General features: G+C 34.9%; 1 long non-coding RNA gene across 1 annotated transcript in view; it reads left to right on the forward strand.

Moving 5' to 3' along the window:
• The window catches only part of LOC123460855, a 514,919-nt gene extending 498,807 nt beyond the window's left edge, over positions 1-16,112 (forward strand). The window contains exons 8-9 of the long non-coding RNA XR_006637250.1: positions 11,343-11,467; positions 15,438-16,112. This is a non-coding gene — a long non-coding RNA (uncharacterized LOC123460855). The remainder of the gene's footprint in view (positions 1-11,342; positions 11,468-15,437) is intronic.
• The last annotated feature ends 245 nt before the right edge of the window (positions 16,113-16,357 follow it).

Below are 16,357 nucleotides of genomic sequence, written 5' to 3' on the forward strand. Positions count from 1 at the left end.
TAATTTGCCTGCATTATTTTGGCCACACAGGTAGTTACTTTCACTATACCTTTTTTCCCTTAAGAAACAGACTAAAAGAAATTAAACTGCTAACTCAAGGTCAGAGAGTTAGTAATTGCTAAAACCATGATATCATTGTATTCTTATAACAAGGTCATAACCAGAGAGCTGGCAATGCTTATACCTATGATATTATTCTGTGTAATATAAGGATTCCGTTCTTTACCATATATATATGTGGTCTGACTTCAGAAGTTTAATTTGGTCATTTGAGTTCGTCATATAGGAGGAGGTTCCCTTTTTTCCCCTGTACTTATATGTATTTTGCATTCACATATGTGGTAAGATGAAGTCCCATTCTCCGCCTTGATATTTGTTGTTCTTTCCTTGGCCTTTGTAAAGAAATCAACCCATAATGACAAACCTCTGGCTGAAGTGACTTAATAATTCTGGCTGCTTCTCCCATCCCCTTATTGCAGCCTAAAGACTATAAGGTTCATCATAAATATCTATATGCCAACAGTATTTAGTCAGAAGACTCCAGAATCATAGATGTGCAAACATAAAATCATGTTTTAGAAAAATCTCTTCTACAACATACATATTTATCTGTATTTGCCTTCAGGAATAGTAATGTCTTGTGGCTAGTTTTGTACAAATTAATATATTAAACCTCATTTAGATTACTATTTATGGCCATTAATTTACATATTACACATGTCAATGTTTAAAATTTGTTAGTGTTCCCTTCACGGTCATCTGTTCCATGCAGCTATCTTTATTTGAAGATTGCTGCTTTATAGGAGCACTTTGCCTTTATTATTGGTACATTTAATTGGCATGCTCTGACTGTGTAACCAGATACATTTCTTTAAACTTGGGAATATATGTTTTCCTCAAATCCCACTGAAATATTTATTATTTGTTTATTTCTGCTTACCTTCCTAAACTGTCAACTTTCCCATGTAATTACATGCAGGCTTTGTTCTTCTTATCTGTGGGTCAACCATGATAGGAATCCATATGCTACCTTGCAATCATGCAGCAAAAGGCCAATGAACTCCTGCTGAGTGTGTTACTTGTTAAATTTGGTGCATTACACTCAGGGTAATGAATAAAAGCAGTGGGCCGTTACCCGTCTGGCTGACTGAGGAAGTCTGGAGCAGCCAGACTCCCCTGAGGCCTTGAAATGGTTTGAACATAGTGACAGGCAGAATCAAGGGGTCCCCATGCATCCCGGTTTGGTTTGTCTCCCTTAATTTCCTCTTCTGCAAGAGATTTGAGTTGTAGGGAGGTGGGACTATCTTATCCATTAATTCACCACACTTTCATGAAATGAGGGATACTCTGATATCATTAACAAGCAAATGCAGCTTCGATAAGGTTTGTACTTACATTGAGCTGGGAGATGAGAATAACATTGAATACAAATAACTACATCCCCAAGCACATCACTTTGTACCTCTATCTACCTGTGTCTATAGTGTACTCATTTGTCTAGATAAAAAAAACACACACACAGGTATTTTTTCATGAGTGAATAAGCCAATAATAAGCATTCTTAAGACCACTTGCTTTTTAAAAATATTAATGTAGTCTCCATATGAAAGTATTCTTTCTTAAACTGTAATATAAAATTTTACATGCAGTGTAAGTGAGCAAGGGTGTTAGAGCAACCTATTCGGTACTCTAGGATTACTGTTTTGTTTTTATTTTTCTTCAGCCTAACAGATGTTACACACACAATTTCCTGCCAAATCCAGGTGATATCCTTAGCCCTTAGTGATTTTGTGAATATTAAAATCGATTCAAAAATACCTAGATCCTTTAAGAGAAAAATAAAAATAATTTGTATAAAATGACCACATTAGAATAGGCATAGAATGACTTTTGCATCTATGGTGGAAAAGCTACATTCAAATAGCATGGTGTATTTCATTAAGGAGATATTAGACCTGATTATGCAACATGTAAGTAAGATCATAATATTTGCATTATCTTAACAAAGTAAGGAAATGCATATGAGATCTAATACTCTGCTGCTTGAAAAAAAGTTTTGAAAGAAAAGTGAAAAGTTAATGGTCACTTCTATGTACATTGAAAGATAATACAAACTAGTCATGACTACACATGGATGATAGATACAGTGAGGTGCCCTGATTACTTCACCTGGTGGTAAGTATAAACTTCCTATGTAAGTTTCATACATAGCTGAATTATTTTCTGTGCATAACAAATCAAGTGATTTTATATTTCTTGGCACTTCTACCAAATCAGATATTCTCAGACTGTGGAGGAATTACAGAGCAGGCTTAGTAAAATACAAATGTCTGGGCCCCATCCACAAAATTTCTTATTCAGAAGGACTGGGTAGAACCTGGAAATTTACTTTTGTTTAAATTCCCTGGTCCAACTTCATAACTTGGATATGTGAAAACCTTTTTAAAAAGATATTTAGCATATATTGTCTTCCTGAGTATTTTATTATAAAATCACACTCAAGGATCCTATTGTCCTTAGTATTTTAAATCAAAACATATTTTTGTTTATAAAGAAAACTATCCTTAAAATATAGCTAAGTCTATCTGCTTATCAAGTTTCACATGCCTATAATAAAACATTTATGAATAATGGCCTAAAGAATCATATAAATATGTCAACAATTCCATAATTTACCTACCAAGGAAGAGGACAAAAAATTGAGGCATCTTAGCTCTATGAACCTGAGATTACTCCAATCTTTAGACTTTGTCTCTTTTGTATGAGATATCAGTATGCTTACTCAATTGTTTGATGCCATGTAATAAATATTATATTTAACAATCAATAGAATCATGGATGTTCTCTCATATAGTAAATGTTCTTGGCTCCCTTTGTTCTAATGTTCTCATAACTTGTATAGTTTAGGTAATTTATCACCATGTAGTGTTTTTAGGAAAATATATACAATAAAAATCCCACTAAAGGTTCAGATATGAGTTTTGTTTCTTTCAGTTTTTGTGTTCTACCTTTCTCATCCCAAATAACTATCATAGTTGTTACATTTTTTAAGAGAATAATATTTTGGCTCCATTCAAGTAACATTCAAAATTAGAAAATACAATTCATTTTCTGAACTTGAATTTCCAAGGTTGCTAAACAAAACAAAAACAAAAACAAACAAGCAAACAACAACAACAAAAAAAACAGGAATCATCTGTGTGCTGATCTTGCCTAAAAAAATATGGTAGGACATCAATGTTGAAGGTCTAGCTTCATATTTTCTTGTGAAAGAGTTCAAATCAAATGTATAAAACAACCTAAATTTTAAGTTTTTTAAAACTGGGTTCTAACTTTTTTTCATTTGTTTTAGTTGAGCTCTTCAAAAGATTGTTGTCTTTCTTTACCCAGGAAAAAGCTGCGCTCCCTATATTTTGGTTACTCACAAGGAAATAGCTTTTGCTATAATGTAAGTGTTTTCAGATCATTTCAATGTAGTCCCCCTAGTCCCAAAATAATCTGCTTCCCAGAATCACTTTTTAAGTATCCCAAAAATGTTTTTCCTTAAATTGAATTGTGAATGCCAATATCCCAGCATAGTTAAAATTTTAGTGGGCACTATAAGATAAAGAGAAACTTAGAAGGAATACAAATTTAACTTTAAAAATAAAACAATAAAAAAATACAAAACAAAACCTTTTGTAGAAAAATTGTTTAATTTTCAATAAGTGGCAAAAGCAAAATAATAATAATTTATTAAGGATAAGGGAGATTGGTCAGTGAGTAATTTTTCCACTTTACATTTTTACCTAGTTATTGCTTGATTATAAGAATCACAATATTCCTGTCAAACTAAAATTTATATGTAAACTGAAAAAAAAAAGGATCTATGATGTGGGCTTTCTCTGAATTCTACGTAAAAAATTTAGCAGAAATCCAGTGTATAATCTTCTGTGAATCTAGCCTAATCTACTAAATAAACCATGTTTAGTGGTCTTTCTGTCTTACATTTTTAAATATCTTTTTAATTTGTTTGCAAGGAGAGAGAAAGAGAGAGAGACTTGGCATGCCAGGACCTCTAGACACTAAAATAACAAATTGTTTTTGCTTGGAATACTAAAGTATAACCCACGAATTCATTGATGCCCCAGTATCCCTTAGAAATATGTAGATGATTTTAATAACCAAATGTAGCATTGATTAAGAAAATTATTTATTTAATAACTATGGAAACTAAAGCCATGAACAGTTATATAGAAAGACCATATCTTTTCATATATTCAAGATTTTTTATTGAGTCAATAAATATGTTCTAAAGATATTTCTTAAGTTTATAATTTGTAATAGGTTTGAGAAAGAGGCTTGTCCCAACATCAGTCTAAAATACAGGAAAATATAATAAGATATGCAAATGTAGTTAAACCCAAATTAGTAACCTAAATTTATTTCCCAGAAGAAATATATATTTATATTTGAGAGTAATTTTATACAATTAAATATAAAATGAAATGACATATCAAAAACAATCTTATTGTGTATGCAATACAATTGAATCATGAATTTTGGTTTAAAAACACTGGCTTTCTAAAAATATCATCCCATACCTGAGATAAAATTGTAATCTAGATGCTGCTTGGTGTTTGGTCAGGATCTGATATTAGGACAAGCTTCTTCCTCCCAAACTCCCCTTCCTCCTACCCTGACTTCCCAGTTGAGTCTCATCCACCATCTAATGAGGACTGAGCTGTCCTACAGGAACATCACATGAGACATTTAGATTATAGCCTATACCATGGTAGCAAGCAAGGCATTTCAACCTTTATTTATAAAGTTGTTCCAATCCAGCCTCTGCTTTAGATGTTATGCTCATGGAGGCCTTTTCTTCTGAATATAAAATCCTGCACAGGCCAGATGCATTATTACAAAGAACATGAGGACAGGTGACCTTTAGGGGTTTTGTTTTTAGAAATCTCATTTTGTGGATATACTGTTCTCTTCACAGGCTGGGATACTACCAATCTACCCTTATAAAAAGCATCATGTCATCCTTTCCCCATTGTCTTAGCATCAAGTGTTTTATTAATTTACAAATTGTTCATTCAATGTCTAATCAGAAATAACATGGGTACATTGTAGAAGAGGGGACGAAAATATTCTAAGAGCCACAGGGTGGGAAGGAGTACACAGAGCCCCTGCCACACACACGCACACAGTGACTGCTGCTTTCATGACTTATAACCCATAATCTTATTGTACCAGTAACCCCACTGAGGAGGACCCTCAATTGATTGGGGTAAGGAGAAAGGAAATGGGGCCAACATATGACTTTTTCATACAATAAAGTTTCTAAGTAAAAGAAAAAAAAGCACATTGAAAATGAAATGAGCATAATTTTTGACCGAGGATAGTACACAAGTGCATTCTTCCATGATATAGACAATTGATTGATCTCCAATTTTTCCGTTGGGCAATATTTTGCTCTTTTATGTTGGTAGTTAGACACTATTTTTTACTAATTATAGAAGATTGAAAGCTAATTTATATTAATTTATGGAAAAGTTAAAAATTGCCAAAAGGACTTTGAGTGTCTTTATGGAAACCAAAGTCAGTCATGTAGCCAATATTCAGAGATCAGTGAACAAACACTTACCAACCCCTTTTTTGAGTTCTGTTCCTAACAGCTACTCACTGATTTCTCACTTTAGTTCACATAATGGAAAACATAGTTACTGTGAAATGTATATCTTTTAGGAAAACTACCCAGTGTCCCAAAGAACATGACTCATTTTTAAAAAATTTTAAACCCTACAAGTCATGACTGAAATGAAAAATTTTGACCATATTTATTTAGGACATTGTGCATTCTATAATAACCCTGAATTTATATACTTAAGTAAAAAATACTTTGAGAATGGTTTATACACCTGACATTGCCCTAGGTATTAGGGATATTGCACTTAAACAAAAAAATATGTTCTTAATTTCTAGAAGGAGAGACAGATAATAAATAAGTTAAAGTGTATCATAAATACCTGACAGGCAATTGCATATAAGAAAGAAACATGCAAACTGTTTTCAATCATTGCTAAGTTACAACTAATATATACTGTAAGATGGGGTGGGAGTGTGTAAGTCAACATTAGGTAAAGTTGATAAGGAATTTTTTTTCTAAAATTAGATCTACTAAAATTAGAAATGAGCAGCCAAAAAGCCAAGGAAAAAGGTTGGAACATGGCTCAGCACTTGCCCAGTATATAAGAAAAAAAAAATGAAAGGTTTAAAAGCAAAGTTATAAGATGATGAATACGATGGTTACATAGCCAGGGGAGCCACAACACTGGGAAGTGGAAGGTAGATAAGAGGTGGGTTAGGACAAAAAAAAAAAAAAAAAACTTAAAATATATGAGAGGCTCTAAAAGGCATTTGAATGTTATTCAAAATGAAGAAAGTTCTAGCCAGAAGGAGGATACTATGATTTGCTCAAGTTGGACCAAGTCCCCCTTGGGTTATGTTTTAATTTGACTGCTGCTGCAGGAGCCAGAAGGCTGTAGAATGAAAAGGCTTGCTCCCCCATGGGAGCCATGGTTCTGGGCAGATAAAGCAAAGAACAATTCTGCCCTCTTCACCACTCTTTCAGCCACCTCTGTTAGACATCCTCTCAGCAGTACTCACATACTGTCAGCCACAGCCACCGTTCTTGCAAATCCAATGCTGTTCTAGAATGCTTTATTTTCTGTGCAATTTCTGATATTTGAATTTTTTCTTTTCTTCCTGATAATTTTAAGGGTACTCAAAGGGACTAGGTAAATTGGAATATGATCAAATATTGGGAAATTACCTTTGGCCTGCCTATTTGGGGATTGATCACCTGGTGACCAATATGTATTTGAATGCAGTCCATTCATTGCCTGTAGAAATGGCTTTCCAGTTTGATTTTACTGTGCTTTGTATTTTCAAATTTTCTATCTTCCAAATTCTGTTACTTGTCATGCTTATTTTCAACTTCCTTACAAAAAGAACATGATTGGATCCTGAGGGTGTTTGATGGCTATCTAGCAAGGACTACAACTCAGCTACAAGAGAAAGTCAAAGTAACTAGGAAAAATCATAGGAAACAGAATAGGAAAGTGACAGGACAGAATAGGAGGCCAGCAGCAAGGAGAACTTTTGGGAATAAAAGGAAATAGAAACTACACACCGATAGTAGTTATGTCAAAAAACAAAGGAGTAACCCAGAGTTGTGAACTGCCGTGAGAATTAATGAGATGGAAAATTTCTCAAGGAAAATGGCCAAGTATAGGTGAATAAAGAAATAAATAAGCATAAAAGGGAGAAAATTCAAAGTAAAAAAGAGGAAAAAAATATAAAACTCCCCCATACAATGTGAAAGAGTGAAACAGGAATGGATAAATTAAGAAATGGTGCATAACATTACAGCTAATATATTCTGTTTTCTTTCTTCTTATCTTTAACTGGCTTTGCATTTCTCTGGTGGTAGCAAAGCCAGACTGAAAGGATAATTTTGTTTATGTACCCAATTTGCATAATTGTGCAATATAAATTACAATGCTAATTAAGGACAGCCCTTGGGCTTCTGGAACTGGGTCAAAGTGGCTCCCTAAGTGCAGAGAGGTTGGGACATTGGCTCTGTCCCTTCTCCCACTGCAGGGAAGCCAAGCAAGAGAAAAGAAACTCCCTGACAGTGTGTGAAATCTTGTCAGAATTTGTTGTCAACCCAGAATTGTATGTCTCACTCTCAAAATTGGCTTTTAAGATTGTTTTCGTGGGATTTCCAAATGATGCTTTTAAAAGCTAAAAATCCTCCTTAAATGTTGTTGCTTATTATATTTTGAAGTTTTCCCCCTACTATTTAAAATTTTGATTAGGAGAACAATTACAAGAAAGAATTTGTGGATAACTGAACATGAACTTGGCACACAATATATCCTCACTGGACTTGTGCCAGAATTGTCTGAAACTAGTTCATGATATACCATGCTTGGACCCTTGTGAGCCAGAGGTGAGACAACAGGCTTATTTCTGAACTTTATTTAAATCCATGTTCTTAAAGATAACTAAACTTCTGTACCATAACTAAATCAAAAATTCAGTCCCAGAGAGTCTATTCATACTAGATCATGAAGGAAATGATTCATAGAACATTTTTCTTGCAGTTATGAAAAAAACAATATCTCTGAGTTCATAGTGTGAATGTTGGGATATCTACAATGGAAGAAATTTGGGAAAGGCCTGCTCTTAAAATGGGGTTTGGCAAAATTTGATAGCCATCAAACTCTGACCACAAGCAAGTTTATAAACAAAATATAAAGAAGCAGAAATGACTTAGAGATGAGTGGAGGGTTAGAACCAGGGATGAGTGGAGGGGAGTAGAGTGGGGAGATCCAGTGTTTGGGCCAAGGCTTCTTTTCCATATCTACTCACTGTCAGTCTTACTTGAATAGTAGACTAATAGATAAGACCACAGGTTCTATATCCCTGATTTCAATTTCTGATAGGAACATTATAGGGATAATTGGTAATACAATATACTTTTCATCTTTGTGTTACTTCTGACTACAGGAATACTTTCCATTATGTCTAGATATATAAATAAGATATTTATTATAAAATATCACTGGAGTATATTTGCTAAATGTTCAATTTGCCCAAAAGTTATGTTGAAATCCTAATGACCAACATGGTGATATTATCAAAACGGTCCTCTGAGAGGTATTTAGATAATAGGCAGTACTCTCAAGAATGGAATTCAGACCTTTATAAAATAGGCCCAAGAGAGTTACCTTTCCTACCCTTGTCATGTGAGATTAAAATAAAAAGATGCTATTGCATATGGAAGCAAACCCTCACCAGACACGGAACCTGCTGAGGCCTCTGATTTTGATCATCTCATCTAGTCTATGCAGAATAGGCAACAGAATTGGAAATTTCAAAAGGCTCATTTTCTAAGGTGACTGGCTCAGACTTGGGCCAACTCACCTTCTAGCTGTCATACCATAGCTAAGGAGTTAGTACCCCATTGTGCAACAGCAGATCATGTACAAGGTTCCAGCTATTCTTACAGCAACAATATTCATGCTACCATAAAAATGTAGGCCATGTAAAAACGTAAAAATGGTTATGTTATTGAGAAACAGAGAGATCAACACACAGAGTCAAGCAAGACTATTACAAGGATTGTAACAGAAGAAGTCTTTGTTTCTCCTTCCCCCACTCCATTCCTTGTGGAATGTACTTTCCTCCAACACCACCCCCCCAGCCCCTCCTCAGTTGGAGTGGAACTGGTCTCTCTTGGTGGAAAGAAAGAGACTGACCTCATCTCATCAGGGACATTAGTTCACACACCAGACTAGAGAGAGGCTGGTTCAGGGCTTTACATGCTAGAGCATAGAAAAAAGTATTGTTGATTTAAAGCACAATGAGGAAAATTGACAAATTCATAATATTTTGAACATATTGATAAAAAATAAAATTTCTACCTAACTTCTGGTAAAATATTTCTAATATTAAATAAATTAATCCAAAGGGAGTAATATTTTCAACTGGAAGAACCCTAATTGTTATATATTTTCACTTCCTGAAATTCAGAACTAATATGTAAGTTCAGAAATCTCATGGGCTCACCATTATCTATTTCTTCACTTTCTTATATCTGATATATAGGTTTAACTATGATGCAGTCACAGTGCTTTTTGATGACAGTGCTAGCCAAGAGTGAACAGGGTAGTCCATGTTTCTGGTCTCATTGCTGACCTTTTATTATTGTGTTAAGCAGCTCTAAACAGGCAGCATGCTTACTTTTCCTGGAGTTAATGGGAGTTTTGGTAAGTTTTTTTCTCTTTATCTGCAGCTGTTAAGGTGAATTTAGCTACTCCACCCTATTCCTTTGCTCCTTATAAAAGCACAATCTCCACAAGGAAGAAATTTTAGTGAATGAACCCTTTCATTCACTGTTGTACATAGATGGAGATCAATTATAATAAAGAATGATGCTTGAAGTCCTGGGAGTAGTAACATCACATTGTCTGCAGAATTACCAGTAAAGCACAATCTTGGAGCCAACCTCAAATCCATTGAACTAGGAAAGTGGATGGCATTGGGAGATTTGTATTTAACAGGGTGAAATATAGCTCATGATAACAATTTACACCATAGCAAAGAGGATCAGGCTTTTTATATCTTTAGAAGACTCATTCTAATCACCCTGGTTTATAATACAACAACTGAGCATTAATTGTATGTGAATGACTCAAAACAAGTCCTTATTTCCTAGAATTTTCTGAAAGGCTAAATAATCCAAATAAGTAGGCTTTTAACTAATCACCTGCCATCGTATCTCCTTCAGCACCCAACTTCAAAATTATTATATATAGGGCTGGAGAGATGGCTTAGCGGTTAAGCACTTGCCTGTGAAGCCTAAGGACCCCGGTTCGAGGCTCGGTTCCCCAGGTCCCACGTTAGCCAGATGCACAAGGGGGCGCACGCATCTGGAGTTCGTTTGCAGAGGCTGGAAGCCCTGGCGCGCCCATTCTCTCTCTCTCCCTCTATCTGTCTTTCTCTCTGTGTCTGTCGCTCTCAAATAAATAAATAAAAATTTTTTAAAAAATTATTATATATAGTTGTATGTTGCCTTTCTATGAGGATACATCCTCAAAATAGATCATTAGGTGATATGTCATTTTGTGAACACCATAGACTGATTTTATAATCGTAGATGACTCTTAGGCTACATGATAATCATATGATGACCATTGTATATGAGGCCTGTCATTTTTCAGAAAGATCTCTCTCTCTTTCTCTCTGGCATGAAAGTCTTCTTTCCCCCACCTAGATTAACAACTGAATATTAAAATTATATTTGCAAGCATAGAACAACTAATGAAGTGATTGATATGATACAAAATAGTTCATTTCACAAGTAAATCCCACCCATAAGGCAAAAAATACATTTGTAGCATAAATATAGACTCTAGATACCAACCCACCTTCTACTGACACAAAGAAAATGTTCAGTAACTTTTGTTTAATTTTATCATTGTTAAGACAATATCCTGAGAAAGATGCTCACTCATTATAAAAAAGGTTTGTTAAATTTAAGCATATATTTTTAAAAATACATATAAAGATTAACCTTTCAAGCACAATGAGAAACCCATGTTGAGAACTGAAAAGAATGAATAATTCCTATAAAGCATTCATCATATATCAGACCCAATATAACTTAAATTTATGCAGTAAGACTTAGGACTGTTCCTCATCTACCAAAATCCTGGCAGTTGCACCAAGTCTGGGCAAGATAACCTTCTCTGAGATTTCTCATCTGTCTTATTTTTCTTTGTCTACAGGTTCGTTTCCTGTTCTAAGGGTGCAATTCTTCACAGATCCATGGAGTTGGAGAGCACATGCATGCATATAGGTGGATCAGCATTAGGTTTTATTTTCATGTTCATGAGCACATATATGTGAAAAGGTATTTTAATATTGTAACTGGCTCAAATGTAAGATTCTTCATAGATGATAACTTCAAAGAGATGTAATTGGTCGTATTATGGATATCCATACCTTTCCTATGCCTTCTTATGCTTTTCCTACGAATGCCCCTATGCATCTCCTATGCATTGTGTTTGGATATCTAACTGAGTATTGTACTTATTTTCCATTTGGCACTTCATGTCATATTGACTATACTTGCCTCTTCATAGCTGTAGTCATAATCTACCTCCTGTCTTAAAAATCCACTCACTTATGTTTTTTACTTGACATTGAGAACATTAACTGCCAAGAACTATTGTCAGTATTAAGGAAGCAATGGTTACAAGAGCTACTGTTCTCATGATGTTAATGTTAATAAAATAAACTGCTGTTTTCTAGAAGGTAGAAGCTGGACTTAGTTGTGTCTTCTGCCTTGTTCTTGATCTAGGGCTGTGAACTTGAGTAAATGCTCAGTAAAACCAGTGCATTGAAATGTTATGTTGTATTTAAAGAAAAAAGAACTTTGAGAAGCCTGGTTGGAGAAAGACACTTGACAAGTAAGGTCTAAGAAGTAGAAGATGATCTGTGCTACAAGTCTCTTTAAAGAAATTCAAGAACTACTTATTTATTATGTGAGATGACAGAGAAAATGCCTAGGTCAGCAATTCAAAATTGATCTAAATTATTTTCCACACAGCAGACCCCAAGGTAGCTTAGTAGGGAGACATAGGAAGTATTGGAAAGTGCACCAAGACCAGGTGGGAAAAATCCATTTTGAGTCTTGATTTTATCATCTAATAGCTGTTTGAACAGGCAAATTTAACTCTGTGAATCCAAAGATAAAATGGCTCATTGAACTTTATCCTTTAATACCAGCAATCAGGAGGCAGAGGTAGGAGGATTGCAGTGAGTTCAAGGCCATACTGAGACTACATAGTAAATTCCAGGTCACCCTGAGATAGAGCAAGTGAGACCCTACCTCAAAAAAAAAAAACAAATCTTGGGAGAAGGCCAACATATCCAAGTCCAGAATTATAATGAACTATTTCTCCCTTCCTGCAAATTTGAAACAAGGATATATACCTCAAGAACACATGCCCTTGGCCAGAGCCATGGCATATTTGTAAATTAGCACATTATTATATGGTAGAGAAAATTGTAAAGTATTCAAATTATCCTGAAACTCTTGTTTAAACATGAAATCTACCAGCTTTATTTCTCAAGTTCCTCATGAATAAGCATAGCATATTTTGTGAACTCCCAGTTTGAGATGACTTGTTTATTGTTCCTTTTGTAGTAGGCACAAGCATAGTGTTCTATATTTCTGAAACAACAAACTGAGGATAACAGAATACATTTTGAATTAGCTGAAGCAGGAATGTGTATATCTCATTAAAATTTGGGGTAAAATTTTGAGTTGTATTCTTATTTACAAACTTAAGTATCATTCAAAGAATGTTTATCATTGTAATGATTTACTTTATTGTAGTATATGACTTTATACCATACAAACACATTTTGTTCAATGGTAGACCACACATAAAATAGTATATATCATATAGCCTAAGTATGTAACTGTAGTAGTGAATACTATCTAGGTTTATGGAAGTACTCTCTGTGATGTTCACACAGTGACAAGTCACCTACCAAAGTACTTATCAGAATGTACCCAGAGTTAAGTTATATATAATTTCTCTATATAATGTTACTACTTATATTTATTATTATTTAGATTGTGGAAAATAGAGTGAAAATCAATAAACATGGGACTGTTCCTGACTTTGATTTACCCATTGTGAATATCATATATTTGTCTTCCCTAATCTCTTCTCTGAATAGAACTTCTTTGTGCTATTCTCTAATGTGAATACACGTCTTCCTTTATTATAGTTATGTGCCTACCTACCTATGTTCTGCATTGGGTAGTGAGTTCTTTGGTCTTATTTGTAGTATATTTTGCATAAGACCTAAAACACTGAAGATGCTTAACAAGTATTAATATAAATATATTCAACTTCACTTAATACTAATCTTGGAACAAATCTGTAAAAATAATGTGCAGCCAGTTAAGGGATGTTACAAGCCTTGATTTCAAGTCAGACTAAACAGTCACATAAGCCTTGGGAAGTTTCAGTATTTGGCTTAGGGGGCATAGGATAGAAACCTGAGATAATAGTATGGCACTGCTGTCTTCCCCAGAGGATAGGCTGCCTGAGGTGACTCATAGAAACAGAATGTAACTTAGCAAGATTTAGTATCCCAGATATGTGTAGAATGTGAAGGCTAGATAGAAGGAAACTGTGTCAAGACAGTATGTCTCCTGTGTGACAGCAGCAATAGCACATACTTTGATGCCTACCCACTATTTACTTCCCACTTCTTTCTTAACCAATCAAGTATAAATGTCTCCAAAAGAAAGTCATGTTTGATTACCTCCAGTGAAAAGATTCTAGCTAGTAATAAAATTATAGAGGCTCACAGATAGAGCATACAGGGAGCTTTAGAAAAGAGACAACCTGGGCCAGAGGGATGGCTTAGCGGCTAAGGCACTAGCCTACAAAGATAAAGGTCCAGGGTTCAATTCCCCAGGACCCATGTAAGCCAGATGCACAAGGTGGCGCTTGCTTCTGGAGCTCCTTTGTAGTGGCTAAAGGCCCCTGGTGCACCCATTCTCTCTCTCTCCCTCCTTCTCTCTCTCTCTTCCTCTCTCTCTCTCTCCCCCTCCCTTCCCCTCTCCCCTCCCTCTCTTAAACATAAGTAAAAATGAAATATGAAAAAAAGAGATAACCTTGCTGGCATGGTCCTTCAGTCCCATTGCCTTCTTCCCAGCTGGATGCTTGGAGGGAAAATTCATCTTGAAGTCATGAGGATTAAAGCCACATTTCAAGATTGTTTTCAGAAAGAATACAGAAAAAATCTGGCCCCTGCCATTGAACCACAGCATTAATCCTGTCTTTCTATCCATAAACATATTGCATGAGACAAAGAAACCTTACTTTTTCAACTAACTGTTGGATTTTCATGAAGTCAAACCGACTTACTGTATTTTTCCCTTCAAGGGGGAAAAAAATGTAGCATATGGTTTTACAAGTCTGCTGAGATTCATGAGTGGCTAAGACCACTCCACAAAAGTGAGTAGATCTCATTCATGGTGCAAAGGAATCACCTCAAATGATATATAGTGCTTGACGATTTTATTGGTTAATTTTCTTTTTCATTTTTTCCCCCTGTATCCTAGATTTAAGTAAGCCAGAAAGGTTGTCTTAAACATAGAGGTGAACATTTTGTGGCCACTGGTTGATAAATACAGTGATGGTTAGTGTGCTTAACTTTGACAAAAAAATTAAATGAGTAACATCCCTTGCATAACACTAGTTCAATTAAAATACTTTTCTTTCTGGGTGTGATTCACATTCAAGAGTCACAATCAACAGACATTTAGAATTTGCTTGCATTCTGCTTTGTCACATTCATAGAATTTAATGTGCATGGAATTTGAGTGGTGGCTCCTGCAACTCATCATCTGAAAATCCATCCCAGATGTGCTGAAAATTCCCCATTAACTTGTATATTCTATTTCATTCCTTTCTAATTAAGTGCACATGGTTTTGACTGGAACTTTAAAAAATGTATTTAATCCCAGAGGATTATTTGGCCTTAAGAATAATTGATTCATGTCCTTCCCCACTCCACCCCTGTTATTCAAATAGATATTATGGAAAAAAATCCCTCCTTTGTAAATTTAACTGATCCAAACGTGAAAAAGGAGCTTCCATTATTCTTAAGCTCTCACCAGGATACTAGCACAACTCAGCCACCGTTTTCAATTTCTCATTAAGAGTCATATGGTCCTAGAACTGGTTCAGTTGCTAATTTTCAAAACTGGAACTCAATTTTAAATCAAAAAGTGATCATTTTGGCAGTACCTCTTATCCACAGAAGTTATATCTCTGGTTATTGAATTTCAGGACGAGAAGCCAGGCTTGCTGGGACTTAGCAGATGCAGAACAGAGGATTAGAACTGCTTCGTGCTACCAAGAAAAATTTTCCATTATGAGAACTTACTATCATGTGACTTGTGCTCTTTTTACGAGTTGTAAATCACCGTCTTTGAGCATAGTGCTCCTACATGTGGTAGAGGGGTTGTATGTTTGTGTGGGTATGCACATTTGTGTGTACGCTTGCTTCCTTAGTGCTGACTTACAGGGAACACTGAAAAAAGGAGAGAAAAGAATATTTGCACCTTTAACTGAGGAACCCTAAAATAGTTTTATTGTTAAGTGGGCATATATTTAACTTTTCTTGAATGGAACTGAAAAGTCAGAAATCAAATACATGTTTCATCTTATAAGTCACTTCCCAATGTGCTCTCCAAAGTGATTTTACCATTCACAACCCCCAAATATGTTTCATGTCTACTTATTCCATATCTACACAAACATTTGATATCATCAGTCAGTTTAATTGTAATCTCTTGGATTGCTATATGATGATATTCATTATGGATTTATGTGCACTTTACTCATACACTTTTCTTTGCAGGGACTAGGTACATTGTCTTTTCATGCACTTAAAGGCCATTTTTATGTATACCTTTAGTGAAAGATCAGCTTAACTAGATTGCCTATTTGAGTTAATTTACTTTTGATTACAGAGTCAGAGTTGTTTATTTTACATGTTTTCTTATCTATATGTATTATAGGCCAGTTTGTGGCTCCATAGTTTATATCTACTACAAAATAGTTTTTATATTAATTGAAGTTCATTGTATCTAGTTTTCTGCCATGATTAATGCTTTCTGAATAGCAAAATAGTTATGTTGTTGTATTAAAATCAAAATAAAGTTCTATAATTTTAGCTTTTAGTCTATGTCTGCAATCTAGTCTGA

This window comes from Jaculus jaculus, chromosome 5 (assembly GCF_020740685.1).
Source record: "Jaculus jaculus isolate mJacJac1 chromosome 5, mJacJac1.mat.Y.cur, whole genome shotgun sequence".
Classification (NCBI taxonomy): Eukaryota; Metazoa; Chordata; class Mammalia; order Rodentia; family Dipodidae; genus Jaculus; species Jaculus jaculus.